This window comes from Teleopsis dalmanni, chromosome 2 (genome assembly GCF_002237135.1).
Source record: "Teleopsis dalmanni isolate 2A chromosome 2, ASM223713v2, whole genome shotgun sequence".
Classification (NCBI taxonomy): domain Eukaryota; kingdom Metazoa; phylum Arthropoda; class Insecta; order Diptera; family Diopsidae; genus Teleopsis; species Teleopsis dalmanni.
In genome coordinates, this window is record NC_051847.1 from 237,165,801 (window position 1) to 237,171,727 (window position 5,927).

Below are 5,927 nucleotides of genomic sequence, written 5' to 3' on the forward strand. Positions count from 1 at the left end.
ATACTTTTATTCGATTTTCATTATACTAAATGAGGTCTGGGATCTGAAATCAAGAGACATTATTTGCCAATAGTCTTAATTTGGAAAGTTAAGCCTGGGCTTTTTTTCTATAAAGATAGCAAAATAAGTATCGTAGGTCATGTTGTACTATTCTACCTTCTAATAGTAATATTAATAGTAATATAAATATATATTGTCAGGGCTTGCAAAATTGATCTTATAAGTGTCTCTTTTGTCTTGTCTCTTCTGACATATAAAATGGGTATAATAATAATACTCTCTTCAGGCAAAGCTAATACATCTTATAGGTCATACTGAACCATTCTTACTTCTAATAGTAATAATAATAATAAAATAAATAATTCTTTTCTGAAATAGAACAACAAATCTTATAAATAGCAATATACTTATAAGATGTGTTATCACTTCTAATAGATAAAATTATAAGAAATTGAGAAAAAATCATTAAAGATCTTTTAAGTAGTGCCGTATCTATAATTATAAAAGTGAGTAAAACTCACATTTGTAGCAATCTAATAACCAATGTACCTACAGAAAGAGTTAGCTCTAAACTGTCAACCGATATGAAACTCCTGTACATATTCAGATAAATTTGGCTCTATATCATTGCTGCATTTGGGGGCATCAGTCTTTGATCCCTATTCTACTCTTGTAATGACTCGCTATATATACTTATAGAAGTAGGATAAGTGGGCAAATATACATTAAGACTGAAAAGTTTTCGGAAATTCTCATTTAAAATTCGCGCGCTGTATATTTTTCGATATTTTAAGTTTATGTAGTTTGGCAGCACTGTCCTTAATTACTATGCCAAAAATGAGCTCGATCTGTCAGACAGTTCGTTTACGGCAGCTGTTGAAACCAGTTCACCTCAGTAGTGCGTTGCGAAATGTCTTCGACGGTCGTACGACCGTCCTGGAAGGCTTTGTACCACTCATAAACTTGAGTTTTCGATAAAACTGATTCCCCATAAGCCTTTTGTAGCATTCGCAACGATTCTGCACACGAAATTTCGTTCGAAACACAAAATTTGATGCAAACTCTTTGTTCAATATTTTTTTCCATTGTTTTTTTCGCAACGCCCTACTGAGGTGAACTGGTTTCAACAGCTGCCGTAAACGAACTGTCTGACAGATCGCGCTCATTTTTGGCATAGTAATTAAGGACAGTGCTGCCAAACTACATAAACTTAAAATATCGAAAAATATACAGCGCGCGAATTTTAAATGAGAATTTCCGAAAACTTTTCGGTCTTAATGTACACAAAAATTTCTCAATTCTATGCTCTGTCATTTCAATGTTAGTCCGATATTATACTATGGGTTATAAATATAACCCATAGTTTAGATGAGTATTGATTTGGCTTTTTAATGTCCAATAAATGCTTATTACAATAATATTAATTACTAAAGTTTAGTTTTGAAAATTATAAAAATAAATTATAAAAACTATAAAAATAAATTTAAAAACTTACTTTAAAAAATATAAATATAATAATTTTTATGTACCATATGCATAATATATATGTACCCATATCTATCTACAAATATCTGTTTGATTTTTTGGCTTCACTCATGCTGGCTATTTATATTCATTCCAGTGACCTTAAAGGGATGCAAAAAAGTGAGTGAGTCCAATAAATTTTGTATTCCAAGTGGAAAATGTAGAACATACCCAAGTGCCCATAAGAGGTTTACATAACTCTAGTGCCCACTTGAGTATTGTTGACCATAAAACATTTTAAGCAGTTCTGTAGTATCAATGTTTTTGTTGCTGTTATGTGGCGTTGTCGTTTTTTGGTCAATAAAATGCACATAAATTTGCCAAATTGCCAAAACAAAACAGTTATCAGTACACAAAATACATATTAAATACGTACTCCAGAGTGAGTGATTGTGTGTGCACATATCTGCACATATCAGTACATATCTGCACATGTGTGCACAAGTGTGCAGATACATAAACCACAAGTTTAGAAACAGTTTAACTAAATGCTATAGGTCGATTATGCATACGTTGATGTTGATATATACCCTGGTATCTGCACAAATAGCACAATTTCAGTTACAAATGTGTGTACATAAGAAGTGTAAACTCACCTCCTTATGGCTAGTATCTATACCATTAAACATTAAACATTAAAGCACAGATATGCGCATAGATATGTGCTAAACTGAAAGCATAAATTTCACAAAACTCATATGCTGGTATATGGGTTACATACCGATGCACATAACTGCTGCCGCAAAATGAATTATAAACGTTTTATGTGAAAGTATTAAAATTGTTATCAATGGCTTCGATGTTGTGCTGCCGCAACACGGAATGCATATATATGAACCAGAACATAAATCATTTAATTAGATTGTATCTGCATTGAATGTGGCATATATAAAGCATAATTCATTCGGTTTTCGCACGCCGAAGCCGCAGAGTTGCTTGGAATTTATGTACGTACGTACGAGTATATTCTTATAGAAAAGTACTTAGGAAAGAATTAAAAACAGGCAGGCGGTCAGGCAGGCAGGCAGCAGGCGACTGGTTCTTAGTCATTCCCATATACCTATTCCAGTTGAGCTTGTTTAGAAAGGTCAAACAGAAACTCATACTTTATGAGTTTTAGAAAGAAATTATTAGAATTTGGAATGCTATATTTAATAATTAGTTTAACATGTCTCTACAGATATTTAATAAAATGACATCGATAGTATTAATATGTAAATCATTTATACTTCATGGTTATATCGTTTACAATGATATTTCCATTGCGTAGATAAGTAATTACTCCAATTTAATTAAGTAATGATTTAATATGCAAACAACGTCAAAATACGTGAAAATAAATATTTTACGCATTAAATAAAATGTCTGTTTGTTTGCTTGTTCAGGTAGAATTGTGTAACCCATATAATATTGTAAATTGTTATAAGTAATATTAGATAAATAAATAAAATAATTTAAAAATGTTAATAATAACTTAATGAATGCTGATGGACTTACAATACAACACGTAAACTGCAACAAACAATGATCTATTGTTTCTGCTGATTAGGTTTAAATTTTCTAGAAGAGAAGAAGTAAACTAAGTCGAAAGAGATTAAAAAATAAAGCAAAACCAGACTAATCTATACTCAAAAATTAAATATTATAGCTTTTTTGATTGGTAAGTCTGTATTCAATCTTGACATTTTTAGAGTCAAAAACGATTTTGACCCTATCCTCCAGATATCCAGATATCGGTATAAAAATAGCGTTAGCTCTTATCAAAAGATAACAATAATTTTTTAAAAACTATCGATAATCACATCACCTGGAATAAAATTAATAGCTCCGACACTACACTGTTTAGATTTTGGGATGATAATTATGTTCAAATACAAACTATTTAAAAGATAAAGCAAAGTAATCTAGATATCAATAGCAAAATATAGATAGCTCCTATCAATAGTAAATAATAATTGATTAAAAACTATCGGTAGTCACACTACTTCGAATGACAAAACAAGAATAATTTGGGAATCACACTGCCAACTTTTTGGAAATATTCTTCTCCACGTAATACTGTCATTTATTCTTTACGATACTGTATGTTTTGTGGACTCCACTAATCAAGTTAAGAGGTGTGAGTTCTAATCTACTTTTTTAACTAATTAATCTGTAACAGACTTGAGACTTGATAAAGAGTAATTTCTAGTTGGTTTTTTAAGTTATAATATTTATATTGCATTCTATTAATATATATATATAACAGTAACATAAAATATATTTACAATTAATGAGTAGTTAAAAAAAGGGACCTTTAGTAAATTGACGTGGAACCCAATGGGAGATAATATTATAGATTTAGCGAGATATTACTCGAATGAATCAGGCAGTCTTAACTCGAATTGATTAGAATTTCGTTAAATATACGAGATGACATATATTACAAAAAGAATAAGGCTATGTTAAAATAAATGACTAAAAGATTTTAAAAATTAAGTACATATATTAAAAAAAATACGTACTTTATATAAACAGTAATCGATTTTATTTTTAATGCTTAAGCTTCCTAATTATATATATAACATATGTACTGTATATTATTAAAAACCCATTTTTGAATTGGCCAATTATACACATATGTATATATATATATTTAACCAAAGCTACGGGTTATCCCATCCAAATAAATGTATAAAATTTTTGTCTAAAAATATGAAATTAAACAGAACATTATATAATCTGAGTCATTTACATATATATTTACACAAAAAAAGGCACATATATACATTTCCAAAAAAAAAAGATATGAATATATATAAAAGAATACAAAAAAAAAAAATAATAGAAAAAACTTTCCCTTGTGTTATGCTTTTCCAAATATGTAAATTAGTTTTGAAGCATTCCAACTGCCTTTTCGGTTATTTCATACGTAAATTTTTGGTGGTCAGTTTTCAGTTACATTTCGCTTTTGCCTGAACATTTGATTCAAAATGTAGATTTTTGGGTCTCCATGAAAATACCTCAGTCTCACTGAGGACAGGAATGATTATTCGCAGTAGCACGCACACTTTGGTACAACTGCCCCAAATAATGTCTGTCTTAGTCACATTTAACCCAAATATCTAAATGGGCTGAACGGAACGGCCTTTTGAAAAATTCAAATTTTGTGTGAAAGACTCTTAAGTAGACCATTTTCCGAAGGGATCAAGAATTTAATTATTTTTATGTAATCTTTAAGAATTAAAAATGTTGAATACTTTTTTTGTTTGAATAAAAGAAACAATTTTTTATAATTTTTTTTAAATTTATTAAATGAAGTCAATTCTGTTTAATTAGTTCATTGATAAGTGTCTAATTTTCTAATCAATCGATTAAAATAAATTTAGTGCTATTAGAAAATAATTGCTATAACATAAACAATGATAAAAAATTTATTTATTTAGATTGTTCATATTACGCATATATAAATATATATATATATATACTACATACAGGTATATATATATATACATATATAGCAGAATTTGCAGGAAATCAGTTTAAATAGTATATAATGGATTCGAAAACAATAGCAAAAGCAAATAGCAGAATTATAAGTCATAGAATTACAAATTGTAGAATTGCTATAAGAATAGCAATAACTGTAATCAAGACAATATTACCAAATAACAGATAATAACCCATAGTTAGGTTAGCTAAAAACTAAACGAACAATATCAATAATAAAAGGTGAGAATTGCAATAGCACATATTAAAACCACATATTTTGATATAAATAATAACAAAGATCGTGTAATCAAATAGCAAAATAACTGTAAGCAATCAAAAAAATGAAAAAGCAATAGCAAATAGCAAAATCCAGAAGTGCAATAGCAGAAGAGCAGTAGCACATATCAAAACCACAAACCTCAGCATAGCAATAACGACAACAATAGCAATAATCAATATCATGTTACGAAGTAGCGAAATAGCAAAAGCTTCATCCTACATTCTGCTATTATGCTATTCTGCTATTTGGATCATAGTGATTATACTACGCTGTTCATTAATTTCCATAGAATTTCTATGAGGAAGCTTCTTTTACCACACACCGCTCTATACACAATAAAATATCAAAGTAAATCAATTCCATATTTTATTCTTAGAATATACTTCGCTCTTCACTTTTCCATGGTATCTATAAAATATATTTCTATTTAAATCACCCAGATTTTAGTGAAAATAATATTTTGTTGTCCAAACCATAATTTAGAGAGGAAGTTATTGTGGCACCTCCACGTCTGCCTGACGCACAAAACATTGAAAGCCTCAGTTCATTTGTGTTTTTGACATAATTTGTGATTTTGTTTGTGCTTCAGTTTAGGCATTTCTTATCTTTCTGTGATATTTCAAAAGCATAAAAACAAACTATTATTTACAGA